This window comes from Ambystoma mexicanum, chromosome 14, assembly GCF_040938575.1.
Source record: "Ambystoma mexicanum isolate Mex_15411 chromosome 14, UKY_AmexF1_1, whole genome shotgun sequence".
Classification (NCBI taxonomy): Eukaryota; Metazoa; Chordata; class Amphibia; order Caudata; family Ambystomatidae; genus Ambystoma; species Ambystoma mexicanum.
In genome coordinates this window covers 142,244,455-142,263,439 of record NC_090940.1, presented here as the reverse complement: position 1 = coordinate 142,263,439, position 18,985 = coordinate 142,244,455, and the positions used below count along the sequence as shown (strand labels likewise).

At 46.3% G+C, this 18,985-nt stretch overlaps 1 protein-coding gene and 1 long non-coding RNA gene across 3 annotated transcripts in view; one reads left to right on the top strand and one right to left on the bottom strand.

Annotated features, from left to right (window-relative positions):
• CRIP2 (cysteine rich protein 2) overlaps positions 1–18,985 on the bottom strand; it is a 384,169-nt gene that overhangs the window by 102,121 nt on the left and 263,063 nt on the right. The window lies entirely within an intron of this gene.
• LOC138527500 (uncharacterized) lies at positions 6,799–15,487 on the top strand. 2 transcript variants are annotated; one of them, XR_011283941.1, is made up of 5 exons: positions 6,799–7,090; positions 10,065–10,117; positions 11,622–11,785; positions 13,013–13,084; positions 15,258–15,487. It is a non-coding gene; the product is annotated as an uncharacterized lncRNA (long non-coding RNA). The 2 variants fall into 2 exon arrangements; XR_011283942.1 differs by lacking the exon at positions 10,065–10,117 and having other exon boundaries at positions 6,829–7,090.

Below are 18,985 nucleotides of genomic sequence, written 5' to 3'. Positions count from 1 at the left end.
GGAATCTCAATGAAAAATAAAAAAAACTTTATTTTTTATTAGGGGAAGGAAGACCACATGGGTATCAAGGGAGACTTCAGGGGTCGCCGTTGCGACCTATGGTGACCCCTAAATACTGTCGCTGGTCTGCCTCCTACGGGTGAAGGCTGGAATCTTGCATTAGTCTGAGCTTTGGCCCTCTCCCAAGGAGATGCGGCCTTCAACATCAGGCATCTATGCTCAGCCAGTGGCCCTAGATTCTAATACAGGCTGCCCCGTTCGAATACAGGCTGCCCCATTCGAATACAGGCTGCCCCATTCGAATACAGGCTGCCCCATTCGAATACAGGCTGCCCCATTCGAATACAGGCTGCCCCATTCGAATACAGGCTGCCCCATTCGAATACAGGCTGCCCCATTCGAATACAGGCTGCCCCATTCTAATACAGGCTGCCCCATTCTAATACAGGCTTCCCCACTTGGCCAAACAGTGTGATCTTGAGCAATACACTTTTATCTTGCTGTGCCTTGGTTTCATTATCTGCCAAAATGGCTAGTGTCCAGAAGCCTGGGATATGCCACTATATACAATTCTGGCCATGCGTTTGGCATCGCCCTCTACCTGCACCGAGCATGGGCCATCTTGCACATTGCCACTCTGAGCACCTGCGTCTGCAAATCCGTCCCATCAGGAGCGTGAAACCCAGGACCCCGTTTGGCTTTACCGCTGTGTGGTAAAAGGAATTGCGGGCCCAGACCCACGGGTTCCCATTGTCGCACTGGCTTCGGCTTGCCGGGAGAAGGCCACTGGGCTCGCTTCCCAGCCGACCCTCGCTGAACCTCATCTGGCGGAAACAGCAGAGAAGAGATCAGATCGTCCTGTCCAGTAGTTTTGAGAGTGGGAACTGGCCGCTCCTCTGATACGGGCAGCGCTTGTAAACATCTGCAGGGGCCAGCTGTCACACCCAGTGGAGAGGCCCAGCTTGGAGGAAGCTCTGGCCCGCTTCCAGGGACACACGATCTGGGACTTCCGGCGCTTCTGTTTGGTGACGTTAATGTCATGGCCGACAGCCCGTTTCCTACCTACTAATCTGGGATGGTCGCATTTTTGTCAAGTGCTTCCATCTTTCCATGGTGCCTTCTGGCAGCACTAGTCACACACATTTTCTCTTGCTCCCAAAGTACAGTTTGGGCTTTAACCAGCCCATATTGATTGTGCAAAAAATCCAAACAAACTGTATAAGCAACAAGTCTTGCAACTAGAGGCTCCCCAGGTCTAAAAGGATGACTTTAGAGATAATCCTGGAGTCATCCGATGATCATCGAACTACATTAGAAGTCATTCCCACATCATCAGAAGTCATCAGGCTGTTAAAGTCATCAGCAAATGTCTCCAAATGGTGGGTGATGATTTGGAGATGAGCTTAGGATGACTTGCTGATGATGCCAAGATCATCCGTATTTTAGAAAACTTTGTTCCTGATGATTTTAGGATGACTTGCCGATTACTTCAAAAGCATCACCTTGTTTGCCTCTGATGATTTGGGGATGATTCTGGGATGACTTGCCGATTACTTCAAGAGCATCACCTTGTTTGCCCCTGATGATTTGGGGATGATTCTGGGATGACCTGCCGATTACTTCAAGAGCATCACCTTGTTTGTCCCTGTTGATTTGGGGATGATCCTGGGATGGCCTACTGATACTCCAAGAGCATCGCCATGAAACATGTTTGTTCTTGATGATTTGGGGATGGCTAACTGATTTCTTAAGAGCATCAGAGTTTGTAGGATGATTTGCGGACTAATACTGATTGTCAGTCAGCTTTTGCTTAGTTGCCCTTGTGCTGAATGATTTTCAAATGCTTTGCTAAGCACACCTATTTGACTATGTTGGGCGACAATTGGAAGCCACAGGCCTACACATAGCATGCACCCCCTGGGTGAGAGTCCTTTGCCATCCCAGTCAAAAGCAGGCCTCCAGCACCCTCAAAATCCCCAATGTGGCAAGGGTAAAGCTTGAGACTATGTTGGGCAAAAATGGAAGCCACAGGCCTTGACATACCATGCACCTCCTGGGTAAGAATCCTTTACCATCCCAGTCAGAACCAGGCACCCAGCACCCTCAAAATCCCCAATGTGGCAGGGGTAAAGCTTGTGACCAAGCCTCTCACCTGTCCCTGTCATATAATTCAATGGACTCTCACCCGTCCAAAACAAAATCATCTGCTTTCACCTGCCTTGGGGCTCTGAAAGGTTGAGAGGCATATGGCTTGGGTGGTGGAGTTGCTGTTGGCAAGGTGGGTGGTGTGGGTCGTTCAGAGCAATGCAAGGTGATGTTGGGAAGTACGGGTCGGTGAGTTACTGCAGACCTGCCTACATTTGAAACCTGCCTACATTTGAGACCTCAAGAAGTGCTTGAAAAACCAGAGGATGGGAGGGGGGAGGGGGCACCTGGAGGTCCTGGAGGTTAGGCAAATCTGATTTTACTGGGGTAGCTACTTGGGGCAATGGGGCAGCTGCTGTGGTGAGGTAGGGTGTTTGGGTTGCCTAAGTGAGCTGCTGTGGTGAGATTGGTGGTGGTGGCATAATATATGTATATAGAGAATTTTGCCTCTGAGCTATCCTCCCGGCCCATGAGGTTGTGTGGTGGGTCTGGGTGATCGATTTGCTTGTGTTAAATGCCAAGTGTGGTATATCAGGAGAGCCACTGGTGAAGCCCAGGAGGAGAGTAGTCTGAACCCAGAATTTTCACTTGTGTGGTTCCCTGCACTGGAAAGGGAGATATCAGGACCATATGGGAGGCAAGGAAACATTTGAGCAATACCATGATTGAGGCCTTTTTAGAATTGTGTTCCCTACAAAATAATTCACTCCCAGGTACCTCAAATTTTGTCAGCCTAGAAACAGCAAGATCTAAATGATTTTCCCATGATAAAACGTTTTAGGCAAGTGGCGAAATCAGGACTGGAGTCCAGTCTTGCAATTGAAGTACTTAACCACATATCTACCCATCTGCAGTTTGTGGACATGGTTGGGTTTTGATGGAGATGACTCAAAAAGTATGCAAATCACATGATAAAGCAAGCTGACAAACATAACCTTTGTGATATTTTTCCTCATATGTTGTCACTTGTGATTTGTGCGACTCCTGCACCAGATGTGATACTTTAGACTCTTAGTTATTTAAATCATGAATGGTTTTATTTTTCATGTATTATTTTCATACATTCCAGTCATCTAAGTTTACATGAAAACACTTTTATTCAGCCAACACGTGTTTCACCACAGCTTTTAGCCGTGGTTCCTCAGGAGAGATTCCTTTCTTTTTTTCTGAAAAATAGTCGTTTTTTGATTTCAAAACTTGAAAAGTGGGTTTCTTTTATGCCAAATTGATAAATCTTAATCTTCTTGTTATTTGCCAGGTCCGATTGCCTTAAGCATGCTCGCCGGGATCACCTTTGTGATAATAAGGTCACCTACTTTTAGTCATTGTTTGATGGAGGCATGCAGCTGGTTAATAAAGAGGATTTCATTTAACTGTGCTGCTCATAACAAAGCAAGTTTTTTTCTTCTCCCCTTAATTGCACTGGTAAAACTGCAGAATCGCCGTCAGGCCTATTTGCTGTGTCTGAACTGTTAAATGTATATTACACACTTACTTGTCTCAGAATTTCAAGGGCACTGAGCGACTTTTGTTTTTTCACCATGTTCCCACCCTCCTTGAGCACTTCCCGGTGTATAGGCGCTATATAAATAAACAATACAATACAATAGAAGGTCAGCCAGAGGGAGCTGAAACATTAAATCCCCACTGAAAAGCTACAATTCCTTCTTTTTATTGTAACATAGTGTGTGTGTGTGTGTTCTCTATGTTTATGATATTGTCTCTTTTGAGACGCACCCACACCGTTTATGTGTGCTTGCTTTTTTTGGATTATTTTGATGGGAGTCAGGGGCTTGTTTCAGAAAGAGATGCAGCTTGTTTTTTCCTTCTGACCGGAAACACGTATAAATAACACATCATTATCATTATCTGTGGGCACACGTCCTGATCTGCATGTAATGGCACTGCCTCTGTGAGCACCCAGGGCGCATCTGCGAGCACATACTAACGCTCTAACTGCTAACTTACTCCCAGACCCTACCTCTTTTGACCATCAAAACCCTTATTACTCTTCCGATCTCCCACTTCATCTTCGTCCTCTTGACCTCTCTAATTGCCCCTCTCTGTCCATTTGTACTCGAATCTAAAGCCTGCATATATATATATCCTGCATTACATCCTCCAGGGATTTCTTTGTGACGGCTCTATCAAGCAATAGCATCAAACTTCACACTGTAAACGCCTGCCAGTGCAATTTCTAAACAGTCTTCTGAGATGTAATGCCTTAATCAGAGTTGTAAAAGCTAATCTGGTTTAACAAAAATGTCTTAGCCAAGTGTGCCTTCAGCCACTTGATTTATAAGAAGCTTGCATGTTTGCGCTGAAGTCCTGTTAAAACGCGTATTGACAAAGACAAGAGTTTTTGGCTTTTTTATAGGCATTATATAGATAATTGTCTCACATTAATATCATATTTCCGTTTACTTACACTATATTGGATGAAATAGTTGCACGTTGTTAGGCAATGTAGCCACACTCTACAAAAAAGAAATCTACCTGGCTAAACGAACCTCCTTTGACTCTCGCATATCCCAAGCAAAATCAAACATGAAGGAACTCTTCTCCATCCTTAAAGAAGTTGAAACCCCTATAGTACCTCTCGACACTTGCACTAAAGATAAAAACTGGTGCTCTGAAATTCAAAGTGCCCTAGCCAACAAAATTGCGACCCTCCAAAGCAAAATAGCCTGCAAAAAAGTGTCCCTCAACGGCTCTCTTCCCTCCAAAACACCAGACACGCCCACACACACAGATCTCCCTCGCTTTAACTTCTCCAAAGTCACGATTCTCGAAGTAGAAAAAATCATCCTGTCTCTGAAACCGTCCAACTGTCAGGGAGACCCATGCCCAGCACAGCTCATTAAAGATGCTGCCCGTGACCTCTCTCCCTTCATCACAAAACTGATTAATGCCTCCTTCACCTCTGGCTCTATCCCCACTAACCTGAAACAATCCTGGGTACTTCCACTATTAAAAAAACCCACACTCGACCCAGCCGCGCCTACAAACTATAGACCCATAACGACTGTTCCCTTCCTACTAAAAATCCTGGACAAGGTTGCTTATGTACAAATTCAGAAGCACTTGGAAGAACACCGTCTACTGGGTTCCAGACAATCAGGGTTCCGCCCTCAACATGGAACTGAAACTGCCCTCATTGACTTGAAGGCTCAGATCGATACGCTCAGAGACAACGGCCAAGCCGCCCTACTTCTCCTCCTCGACCTGTCTGCAGCCTTCGATTTGGTTGATCACTCTGTCCTATGCACACACCTCCACACCTCAGCTCACTTCTCGGCCGAGGCTATCACCTGGATTACCTCTTTTCTTAATGATAGAACCATGAGGGTCTTCTCACCTACAGCGGCGGCAGACCCCATACCCATCACTTGTGGTGTCCCACAAGGTTCCTGTGTCTCCCCCACCTTATACAACATATTTACCAAGCCCCTTTTCGATGATCTGGATCATCTCGGTATCACCTACACTAACTACGCAGATGATACCCAGATCCTCCTTCCGCTTTCTGGAGATTATGGAAAGGATTTGGCCTTGCTAAATAGGGTGTACATCATCATCCAGGCATGGATGGCCCTACATGGACTATGCCTGAATGATGATAAAACTGAACTCATCATTCTAGGCACCACATCCAGTCTAAAGAAACTTGGCCCTACCTATAACTCTTTCATGATCGATGGGAACAACATTAAGGTTGGACATGAGGTCAAAACTCTGGGCTTTTACCTGGACTCTAACTTCTCCTTCAGAAGACAGGTGAGCTCCTTGGCCTCTTCCACGGCATATACATGTAAATTAATCCGCACAGCGAAACCATTTCTGTCTGACACTAACTGCCTTACCCTCGCTAGAGCCCTTATTCTATCCCGCCTTGACTATTGCAATGCCCTTTATCTCGGATCATCAAAGGCTACCACTAGCAAACTACAAACTCTCCAGAATAATGCCCACAGAGCGGCCTTGGGCATCTCCAGAAGAGAGCACATCTCAGGACTCAGCGAACAGAACAACTGGCTATCCATCAACGACAAAATTCTCTTAAAAACTGCATCACTCACCCACAAATCCTTAAATAATGCTGCCCCTACTTACCTTATAAATAGATTCCACAGACAACCTTCCCTGAGACCCACCAGAACTGCCTATAAAGACTGCCTCACAGTCCCCAACTTCAAACGAGCCACCATAGGGGGCAATAGCTTCCCAGTGAAAGCAGCCAAACTGTGGAACTCATTGCCACCAAATCTCAGAGTAGACCTACCCTACCAGAATTTCCGATCTAAGGTAGTTTCTTGGTTGAAAACGTAAGCTGTCTAAGATACTCATGCAACCCGCACAGACTGTAACCACGTGCATACTGGCCTATATGTATATTTCATTTATGTAAATCTTTGTTGACTTGTATTTAACTTTGGTGTGCCTTTCTGTACATTCTATGACTATTGTAACTAAGCTTCGCATATTCCTGAAAATGTTGCGCCCTGATACCCTCGGGTACGTTCGCGCATTACAAATAATAAACAAACAAACAAACAAACAATGTGGCACAACACAAGGCAAGACACCAACGGACCGCAAAAGCGCAAGCTATTTTGGTGAATGGTGAAATGATATGATTATACCAAGTGTCAGAAAAATAAAATGCATTTTATTAAGTCATTTTTTATTGTAATATGGTATGTCTATGTTTTCTATATGTTTATGAAAAATTGTGCTATGTTGCTTACTTTTGAAACCCATCCAAAGCGTTTCTGGTGCTTTCTTTTTCTGCTTTTTTGGATGGGAGTTAGTTTGTTTTGGGCTTTTTTCGGAAGGACATGCGGCTTGTTTTTCCATTCCGACTTCCGGCCTGGCAACAATTGCAGCAATGGCGAATGATGAGGAATCGAGCGTGGGCCGGCGCTTGAACATCACAAGCCTTAAGGTAAGGATCGGGGTGTTGAGCACCTTTCTAGGCTCGTTTATTTCATAGCTATTGCACGTGTCTCTCCGCACACGAGGCTAGCTTGATTTATGAGCTGGCCTTTTAATCCAGTCACCATGTGTGCCTTCTAGTTTACAAGCTGCACTCCCCTGGAGATCCCGTTCTCTCCAAAGTAGGCTATCCAGTTGCTCCTCCTCAGAGGCGTTCTTTCTTTTCCTGTTCCCTGCAGTTTCGCGTTGCAAGTACTCGCTTCCCAGCTCTCTGATTTAGACGCTGTTCCTCCTCAGAGGCGTTCTTCCTTTCTTTTCCAGTTCACTGTAGTCTCGCGTGAAGTGCTCGCTTCCCAGCTCTGATTTAGACGCGTTTTCCCTGCCTTCTCTCCTCTTCCGGCTGCCTTCAAATCAACAAATGAGCTCATAAAGTGCAGCTTGTAAACTAGAAGGGACGACTGGATTAACAGATGGCAAATACACGTTCCAGAACAGTAAAGAAAGCTGATAATGCATTGAAGATTTCAGCAGTATACCTTCAGCATGTAAACAAAGTACATTTTGATCCCCCTTGTATGGGAGACGAGTGGTTAAAAACATCAGGTTCAACTGAACTAACGCACGGACACTACAAACAGGAAACGAAACAGAATTAGCATTTACCAAAACGCGAGGAAAGTACATTTTCTCGCTGGTTTTGCTAGTTTTTAGCACGCTTCAATACGTCTAGCGGGTTACGGCTATAAGTTGAATAATAGGTGTTATAAAGCATTCTGAGCACTGTATCTTATTGAGCTCATTTGTTGTTTTGAAGGCCTCGGGAAGTGGAGAGAAGGCAGCGAACACGCGTCCAAACCAGAGCTGGGAAGCGAGCACTTGCAACGCGAAACTGCAGGGAAGAGTAAAAGAAAAGAAGAACGCCTCTGAGGAGGAGCAACTGGATTAGCCTACTTTGGAGAGAACGGGATCATCAGGGGAGTGAAGCCTGTAAACTAGAAGGCACACATGGTGACTGGATTAACAGATGGCAAATACACGTTCCAGAACAGCAAGGAAAGCTGATAATGCATTGAAGATTTCAGCAGTATACCTTCAGCCTGTAAACAAAGTACATTTTGATCCCCGTTGTATGGGAGACGAGTGGTTAAAAACATCAGGTTCGACAGAACAAACGCACGTACACTGTACAAACAGGAAACGCAACAGAATTAGCATTTACCAAAACGCGAGGAAAGTACATTTTCTAGCTGTTTTTGCTAGTTTTTAGCACGTTTCAATACGTCTAGCGGGTTACGGCTAGAAGTTGAATAATGGGTGTTATAAAGCATTCTGAGCACTGTGTATCTTTTGGAGCTCATTTGTTGTTTTGAAGGCAGCGGGAAGAGGAGAGAAGGCAGGGAACTCGGGTCTAAATTAGAGGTCCGAGACCAGAAAATCCAGAGTATTCGCTGCAGTGTGTAGGGCCAGAGTTGCAGATTTCGTTAGAGTCCAGGTCAGGAACCTGTAGGTTAATGGAAGAAGAAAGCCGAAGAAGGGAGAGACGTGCCAGCTCAAAGGTACCCTTTGTGTGCTCTAGCTCCCGGCAGGCGCCGTGGAATGGCTGGGCTTTCCTGGGGCGGGTAGGTAACGAAGCGTGCATGGAGCTGAAGAGTTGCTTGTGGATTTCTGTTTTGCTTTTTACATGCTATACCCATCTCCAGATGTAAAAAGCAAAACTGGAAATCACAGCAAACAAAGCGTCCTGGAATTCGCAGAAGGTAATTGTGTCAGCTGCCCGCAACACATTCAAACGCTCGTGCTGTATTGCCGAACCTAATGGTGGCAGTTCTGAACTCTATAGCAAGCAACCCTTCTGCTAGATAATCACGGGACAAAATTATGTTTATGATGTCTCAGTTATGATTGGTTACATCAGGTAATCTTTTTACATCAACGATATCCGACCAAATAAATGATAAGCACCCTTTCCTGTGTCTCCACCAAAGCACACATGTATTTTTAAGCGAGTTAGCCTCCTCCCTAGTTCACGAATTAAGTTTGGGCAAATAGGTCATTTAAACAGTTCTTCTCAATAAGGAATTTATTGATAATCCAATTATTTTGGTGGGGGCTTGTTTTGTTTGAATACATGCTCTCTAGATGTCTGGTTCATGTACCCTTGAAACAACTACTGCAACACCAGTGCCACTATCCACCCCTGCTTGGTATATTTTCCCGTGGGCACCTCGTTAGAAACTGTAAGAGATGAGTGATTGACCTGCTGACTAGACATTTTGGCAGTTGTACGACAGGCTTATATCTTTTGCCGAGATCAACAATACATGTGCAATTTGCTGGCACTTTATTTTGTACCTCCATATCATTAATCCTTCCCTGGATTGAACTAAAACCAAATTTCGGTTTATTCATTTTAATTGTTTGGCAACAAAAGCAAGGTCCCCCTTAGAGGTGAGATTGATTCTTGCAAGGCAACACAATTGGCACAAACCCTTTGTTCTAATACAGCTCACTCCCCGCCTAATTGTTCAGTTTGAGTGCCTGTCAACCGCAGTTGCCAGGTTTGTAGGCTGGACACTTCAGCACTGCACTATATAACCTGATATAAACAACTAAAGATGAAATGTCCCATTTCGGTACTGTAAGTCCAAGTCCTAGAGATAACATTTATATTGGTTCTTGGAGTTTAAAACATGCACACCTTTTAATGTTTTCAAAAACACTATTAGAAGAAAATATCCTGTCTTGGTTTTTTGTGTGTGTTGATTTTATGAAAGGCAAATGCCATTTGTCCTGTTCAATTTGGGTGGTTATACAAAGTCAATTTAATGAAATGTGCACTCTGTCCCTGCTTCTGGAGTGCCTCGAGCCTACCTCCTGCTAGCCTTGCCGTGTATCCTGCGCTCCCTCTCGCCTGTCTCTCTGATCTGTTTCTGTATATTGCCCTGCTGCCTGTCCATCTTGCTCCCTCTGGCACGCCGCTGCAGCCTCTCTTCTCATGAGGATCACCTTGCTCCGGGTGTCACTGTCAGCAGCTAGGGTGAGTTACTGCTTCTTCAGACACACCGGCCTCTTGCTTTTTCTTCCGGTTGTGTATCTCACACTCTCTCTTTTCTCCCATATTAGCTCTCTCTGCCTCCAGCTGTCTCCCTGCTGGCTCTCTTTCTGGCAATTGTCGGTCTCTCTCTCTTTCTCCTTCTTTCTCTTTCTGCTGTCTCTACAAGGTTTCTCGTGCAGCCCCTCTCTCCCTCAGTATCTATCCCTCTATGGCCTGCTGTCTCTTCTGCTCTCTCTCTGATACCTGCTGTTGCTTCTGCGCTGTCTCCCTGTGCTGTCTTGCCCCGTCTCTCCTGGTGGCTCCTGCTATCTCTTCTACTCTCCGTCTTCCTGTCTCTTCTGTATTGCTCTACCTCTCCTGGTAGCTTACCCTGTGAGTGATGCCTGCTGTCTCATTTAACTTTTCGTAAGTTGTATGCATACTATTTTTTCTGCCATCTGTCTCATCACACGACATTCCATCTTGAGTGTACCATTTTTTTTTAAACTATCATTACTGTGTGTGAGATGGCTATCTGCCAGAGTGATTCTGTACACGTCTTCGTGTAACTTGACTCAGATGCATCATATCATCATTATTTTGCATATTTCACCAGCTATGTGTTTTTTAAATCTTTTAATCCCGTTTTATCTTCATGTAATACCAGTTGAGTGATTGGATTGCAAAGTAACAGGCAGCACTAAAGGGTTCAGGATGTTTGCATGTATGAGGTAACGAGTGCCCAGATTACGGGATGTCATGTGAGTGCACTGCTTTCCCTATTTTGCCAACCACTGAAGCCTGAAAAGTAGCTCCACGCAGGCTTGACATGTGGCCAGCTTTGCACCACACCTGTAGATGACATGGCCTGCTGTTTAGCTGTTTAATCAGTTATCAGTTGAATGGTATCCACTACAGAGTGCAATTTGCTTTCTCACTTTGAGAACATTCAGACATATAATTACTAATTTTGCTACAGCCGGTAAGATAGCTCAGTGGGTTAAGCTCTCCTCCCTCTCCCCCGTCACACCTGATGAGGTCTCTAGACAAGTCCTGGTACCTGTCACCCACCCAAAACTGCCTGCGGGCCACCCCTTGCACTGGGGTACCATACAGTTGCCCCCCCCTCTTTTTCTTCATGCACTTATCAGGCATAACCTGTCTGCTCCCCTAACCCAGCACTTGCCTTAACCCAGCACTTGCCACTTGCTGGCTGCACTGCCACTGTTTGTTGCATAATGTATCTGTTTCTACTCTGCTCCACACTTCTCGCCCCCTCAATGCACTTTTCCCCTTTCCCTCTCCCATGCACTTGCGCGTTCTCAATGTCACTGGGCCTAGTAAGATTGTTGTTTTTGTTCCCCCCTTGCTCAAATAGCATGCATTACTAGTTGCTATTTTTCATAAAGTTTATATCAGCGAATAGTTGAAATTAAATATCTGTTTTCAAATTTAGAAAACTATTTTGTGCCTTGCATTGGGTATTTAACATTTGGGTGTCTTTCAGACCACCGATACCATTCAGTGCTTGGGAAGAGAGGATTTGCAGTTTATTACTGACGACTTGCGTGGCAATGATTCGTGCCTTTTTTGATACTGTAGAACTGGACCACGACGGAAAAGATGCGATTATGAAAAAGGATTACTCTGTAACAATTGTATTATCGGGTGGTAAGTTGTTGTGAGTCACTAGTTGATACTATGCCGGCCATCTGAATCTCTCGTAGCTTCTCAAGGTGTATTTCAATAATGCAAGGGGTATTTGTTAAGAATCATATAGGAATGTTTATGATGAGTTGATTTGTGTAGCGCACCACCACCACCACCATTATTACAGTCCCCCGGTGCTCACGTGCCCCAGGACATAGCCCATTGTGAAGAAGACATGAGCAGTGTCTTGAGGGGGGAGCAAGTACAATGGGAGTTTCTGGAGTTAAAGAGGATTTAAAGAGGATTTAAATGTTTGGGGAAATCCAGTAGCAATCCACTTTCAATCCAGATTTTTTTGGTAGGGTTATGTTTTCGATATTATCGGCAGAAGTGCTTTTTCCGAGGCTCGATCACCTTAAAAACGGACAGATGTCACGGTTCAGCGTACTTTACTCAGTACATACACAGCACCTATTTTGCGCTTAGTAAAGGTAAAATACAAAACACAAGGTGGGTGCACGCCTGGTGAGGGGGTTTTCTGGGCTGTGCAGAAGCCCCAGTGCTAGCCAGCAGCGCGGGTATACTAGGACAGATGCGGTGCTTCTGAAATTCAAAGGCTGCATTTCATTTGTGTCAGCCTGGACAGCGGGGATGGCTACTGTTAAACTCTTCAAATGTTAAAGAGCACGTGGACAGCTGCCCCTCTCAGGCTGCGGCTCTTAAGTGCCCCTGCAGTCAGGGGCAAGGTGCCTGCCTGCATGGTCCAGGGACGGCTCCAAACCAGGGAGACTTCTCATTATCATGCCCTCCTGACCACCAGACTCAGTGCCCCCTGCCGAGATACTCATCCTCGTGCCCACAATAACACAGCATTCTGTAGGATGTGTTCAACCTGGCAAGATGCCTCTATCAGGGTGTGTATTTTGCGGGCGGCAAGTGGTGCAGTGGCCAGTCTGCCAGCGTGCTGGCTCTGGACCAAGCAGACCGAGTCTAGTCCTAGCTTCTCCACTTCAACTCGGTGTGATCCTTGTCAAATCACTTTCAGATCCTTTTTCTGCCAACATTGGAACTAGTGCCTTGTTTCGAAAAGACCGTCTGTGCGCTATGCATGTTTGCTCAGGTTTGCCTTGTGATGTACAAAACAGGTAAAGCCGATCAAAATAATGGCGTGAGGTTGAATTGGAGGGGGCGAAGCTGGTTCTGCTGATATGTGCGCCCACTTGACCTGTTTTTCCTTCCCTCCCACAGCCCCTCCTGTGTTACAGAAGGACTGGACCACCCACCGAGGAGGGAGAGGAGCCATGAAGCTGCTACTGGGTGGTGAGAGCGCTTTCTATTTTAATTCTCCACCAGGGCAAGCATACCTACTATGCGCCCCCTCCCCCAGGGGACAGGAATAACGCACCCAGGGGCAAGGGGTGGGAGTTTCAGAGATGGGGGACGTGGTTACTTCCCTTTTGAACAAACACACACATGTTCGTGTCATGCCAGTGTATACATTTGCAAACCAGAAACTAGCCTGCTTCTCGGCGCTTAAGTGATTGGTGTCGCTGAGGGCGTCTCTAAACTCAATAACATTCACACCATCAACCTCAGAATAAGGAAATCCTAAAACGGAGCTCAAGCCAGTTGTTTGAACGTAAATCTCTTTTCACAGGTGCTCAAGCAACTGAGCTATTCACCGTGTCTGTCAAATCATGGAGTCTGCTGGCCAATAATACGCATTAGCCGAGTCAGGGCTTTGTTCCAGAGTGGAGCAAGCAACCTCATGCGGCGCCCGTGAACACCACATCAATTCTTGACATAGTGCTCGGCTTGACCTGAAGGGAACTTCAGGGGCGACGCAGCCCCCAAACTCATCCCGTTAAAAGCCCTGCCACTGTATCAGCAGCTGTGATTCTGTATGAGATAAATGAGCCAAACAAGAAAAATGGCTCACAAACAGCTAGACGTCTTTTCCTTTCCGCAGTTTAGGGTTCCTTTCATGGTGTAGTGGGTTAATGCACCTGCTGCAGGTATCCGTCAAACAGGTTGAGAGTCACATCTGCCTGCCTCTACTCTCCGCCCTCTGCAATTTATCCAGAAGGACTGCGAGACTTGTCCTTGGCCTCAAGCCCAGGGATCATATCTCTCCAGGACTGAAATCTCTGCACTGGCTCGAGGTGGCTGCAAGGATTAAGTTGAACACCCTCTGCATTGTCCACAAGGCCTTCTTGGGCCTGGGGCCGCAATACCTTCAACTTTCTCTTCCCAAAAATCTTCCTTCTCGAGCTCTTCGATCATCCGCCTCCAACTCCCTCAGGGTCTGTCGCTTCTCCAAGCAACGAGTTGGTGGTAGATCTCTCTCCTCGGCAGGGGCCTCCTTCTGAAACAGCCTTCCTGCTTCCCTGAAACTTGAGGAGAACCATCTCCAGTTCCGGAAGCACCTCAAAACCTCCCCCCCCATCCCCTGCTGAATTCCTGGCTGAAACTGCACTGGCTACCTGGCCACCCTTTGTGACCTTGGGCCTAGGCCCCGCCATTTACACACCTGCACTGGCAACCCCCGCACCTGGGAACTGTATTCTGTATCCCTACAGTCCCCCACCAGCACTTATGTCTGCTCTTACCCTGCACTTGCCATCATCCCGCCTTTATTTTTCTTATTTATTCTATTATCCCATGTACTGCACTTTTTCCCCCTCTCCCATGTACTGCACTTTTCCCCTCTCCCTTTCCCTCGCACTTTTCCCCTTCCCATGCACTTGTGCGATCTGAATGACACCTGGCCTAGTAAGATCGTTGTCTGTCTTCCCTCTGTTCCCCCTCCCCTGCCTCGTCGCATTTCGAACACTTGTGTATAGACGCGTTATAAATGCCATATATCATTTGCAAAGAAAGTAGGATGGATAAATAAAACAAGAGTGAACTCTTGGGAGGAAGTAGTCTGTTACTCCAATGCAAATATGCTACCTTTTTTAAGAAGAGTATCTCAAATTTGTATTTCTTTTAACATGTTTTTTTTTCTTGGTTTTTTTAATACTTTTTGGCCCCTTCAACTGCATAGAGGAAGTTATCGAGTAGCCGGGTGGGTGGCAGAGGTTGTGCAGATGGGAGTGCGAGTGTGGGTACAAGATATGTGCGCGTTGTTGGTAGATATGTATCGGGGTGTAAGAATGGTATGGGCAAAAGGGGAGGTAGTTAATTAGCAAAGGGTTTGAAAGACTATTTCCCCATTTTCACTCATGCCTTCTATTTCTAACTGATATAAATCAATATAGCTACACTAAAGACCATAAAATTCTGAATGCAGCCACAGAAAACCATAATTCATTTTCAGTTCAAATCTATCTTTAAGCCCGTTTCATCCTTTGTGTACAAATGCATTTAAATGTAGTGATGCATTTGTAAATTGACATTTTAACATTAATCTGGTATGTATTCTACAATAAGGAATTTAACAATGCCTATTCAGATGTCCATTTAGGTTCATATATCCTTTCTTTTTTTGTAGAATCTTTGAGATCTGTCTGCAAGGCTAACAGTTGGCCTACTATGGACGGCTGGGTGATAAGGAAGCTCGCCACCAAAATTTGCAATGCCAGAAGAGGCCTAAGGAAGACTCTGCGTTTTGAAATGCAGGATCGATGATATTTGTTGGTATTTTTTCAAACCTATTCATTCTTATGGAATACAGCTATGCTGTTAAACCGAATTTGTTGAATAAAAAAATGCTGAACACTTTCTGAGCCTATGTTTGATTGAAGATATCTTATAACAAGAGCAATACTATATTAAAATATCAACAATTTATAGCTGCTACAATCATAATATGAACTGGGTAATTGTTAGCTGCTCTTATTGATATTCGGTGAAGTGACTGGCGGCAGTCTGTCATGCGGGTAGACCTTTAACAGATTCTGTGTAGGCTGCTGGAAGAGTGTATTTTAGTGCAGTGCTTTGCAATTGTGGGAGTTTATTGGGGGTGAGGCCATGCTGGCTAGAGGTGAGAATTGAAATGAGGGAGCTTACAGGTTGGTTTGTGACCTGGGAAGTGGGGGTGTTTGTAGTTGTGTGCACTAAATCGAGGGAACTTAGTTAACGGGTGCTCTAGCAAAGATGAAGTGACACCTGCAAAATTCCATATAATTTTTTTTTCCCTGAAAACTATCTAGAAGTCTAACTAGAGTCATTGTAAAGTAATGCCACCAATGTTACTCAAAAGGGATACATCCTGGGGTAATCCAACCCCTTTTCCTAAATCTTTTGGAAGCATCTTGAAATCATTAAAACTCATCCTGGAGTAGTCTGCATTAATCATTTACAATTCAGAACCCATCCTAAAGTTATCATGGAACCATCCTGGAGTAATCCCCACCCATCCTAGAGTTGTCATGGAGCCATCCAAGCGTAATACGAAGTCATCCGGGAGTAATACAAACTCATCCTTAAGTTGTCGTGGAGTCATCCTGAAGTTGTCATGAAGTCATCCTGGAGTTGTCTTGGAGTATTCCGAAGTCATCCTCGAGTAATCCCAACTCATCCTGAAGTCATCCTGGAGTAATCCCAACTCATCCTGAAGTTGTCAGAGTCATCCTAGAGTAATCCCCCACTCATCCTGAAGTTGTCATGGAGTCATCCTGGAGTAATCCAAGATCATCACTGGAAGTAATCCGAACTCATCCTGGAGTAGTTTCTGTGATAACTCTAGTGTCCTCATCTCATTAAATATTTTGGCTTGTACGCAGACTTGGGATGATCTTCCTAAACTCTCCATGGATGACTCTAGAATGGAGTCATCGGATGACTCCAGAATGATTCCAGGATGATCTTCCTTTTTGACTAGGGTCAGCGCGTATTAACATATAAAAAGGGGTCTGCAACCTGCAGCTCGGACGTGTTGCACTACAACTCCCATGATTCCTCACCATTGACTATGCTGGCTGGTGCTGATGAGTGGTCCAAAAAATGTTGCAAACACTTGCTTTAAAAAATGCTTCCGGCAAAGGAAAAGGAGGGTTGCTGTGCATGCTTCTCTCTGCATCAGCCTTTTCAGCAAGATTTGCTCCCATCCAGACCATCCCTCATCATAGTTAAAAGCTTCTCTCCATTCCCTCCAAAAACTCTGCGCGCCTTCTCCAATAGTCTCCCCCTCTCTGCTCCAGGCAGTGAGCCCTCTGGGTTGCCTCCAGAGCCTCATTCCCTAATCTCTTAAATACTCGCCCACAGGTCCAGCACCACTGCCTTCCCGCTCCTCCCCCTTCAGTGCCCATTAATGGCCCCAGCTGTACATCCCACCATGAACCCCAGACCAAGTCGCCCCCCCCCCCCCCCCCAAGGCCCCTGCAATCCCCTTCATCATAGATGCCAAGGTGATGCATTCCCATCTGTAGAGGCGTATCCAGTCAAAGTTTTTTCTTTGCAATCTGGGGCTTCTAGTTCTCCCGCTCCCCCACCCCCCTGCATCCGCCCATGATAAAACTACAAGTCCCAGAATGCACACAAAAAAAAAAAAAACAGGACTGGATAAGCACCTATAGATTGGAATGGATCGTGTTGGCAACGATGCTTCATTCCTCCCCAGATGATCTGCAGCAACCTCAAGGTACCCTGTAGCATCCTTATTCTTACTTAGCAAGTACTGACTGAAAGGCGCAGGTGGGGGCTGGGGGGCAAAGACTCCGATTACAAAAAAAGGGAGCAGAAGCAGCATGGCATTTCTCCAGGTGAGAGCAGACACTGTGGGTCAAGTCATGATTTGAGGCTGAACTCGTCCTGCCGCATGTTAGAGCACGCAGGATGAATCTAGTGTGGTGGTGATATTAGAAGGGTGAAACTATAATTAATGCCACATGGCCGAGGGAACACACAACTACTGACAGCAGAATAGGCTTATAGGGTTTAGTAATCAAAAGTAAAGCATACGACTATTGCATGGAAATTGGTCCAGGGCGGCTGTAACAAAGATTTTGAGACGAGCAGTCCTAGCAATCAGGATTATAAACAAAGACAGCAAATAAAAAGGTCTTCAGAAAGTTCCAAACAGGATGGTCTCCTATTCAGGAGATAATCACTTCTTCTGAACACCGCAAGTCCTCTCTGCCTTTTCAGAATGTAACACTCCCTCCCTTTGCCACAGGTCCCAAAAGCCATCCCCTTCACTGGGGCTCCTCTTGTCTCCGTTACTTATTCCCCTCTTCTGGGCCAATTGACTCTTCGCCTCTATTCGTTTGCTCTGGGATATAGTGCCTTGCTCACTAAGCACCAATCCACCCGCAGGTATATAATGCCCTGCTCACTAATACACACTTAGCGACATAGTGCCCTGCTCACCAAGCCCACCCCAGGGATATAGTGCCCTGCTCACCAATCCACCCCAGGTTTATAGAGCCCTGCTCACCAATCCACCCCCAGGGTTATAGAGCCCTGCTCACCAAGCCACCACCCCCAGCGACATAGTGCCCTGCACACCAATCCACCCCAGGGATATAGTGCCCTGCTCACCAATACACCCCAGGGATATATAGTGCCCTGCTCACCAATCCACCCCCAGGGTTATAGAGCCCTGCTCACCAATCCACCGCCAGGGTTATAGAGCCCTGCTCACCAAGCCACCACCCCCAGCGACATAGTGCCCTGCACACCAATCCACCCCAGGGATATAGTGCCCTGCTCACCAATCCACCCCAGGGATATAGTGCCCTGCTCACCAATCCACCCCCAGGGTTATAGAGCCCTGCTCACCAATCCACCCCCAGGGTTATAGAGCCCTGCTCACCAAGCCACCACCCCCAGCGACATAGTGCCCTGCACACCAATCCACCCCAGGGATATAGTGCCCTGCTCACTAATCCTCACCGAGGGATACAGTGCCCTGCTCACTAACCGACACCCAGGGATATAGTGCCCTGCTCACTAATCCACACTCAGGGATATAGTGCCCTGCTCACTAAGCACCAATCCACCTGCAGGCATATAGTGCCCTGCTCACCAAGCTTCCCCCAGGGTTATAGTGCCCTGCTCACCAAGCCACCCCAAGAGATATAGTGCCCTGCTCACTAATCCACCCGCAGGGATACAGTGCCCTGCTCACTCATCCACCCCCTGGGATATAGTGACGTGCTCACTCATCCACCAGGAGGAATATAGTGCCCTGCTCACCAAGCCTCCCACCCCCAGGGATATAGTGCCCTGCTCACCAAGCCTCCCGCCCCCAGGGATATAGTGCCCTGCTCACCAAGC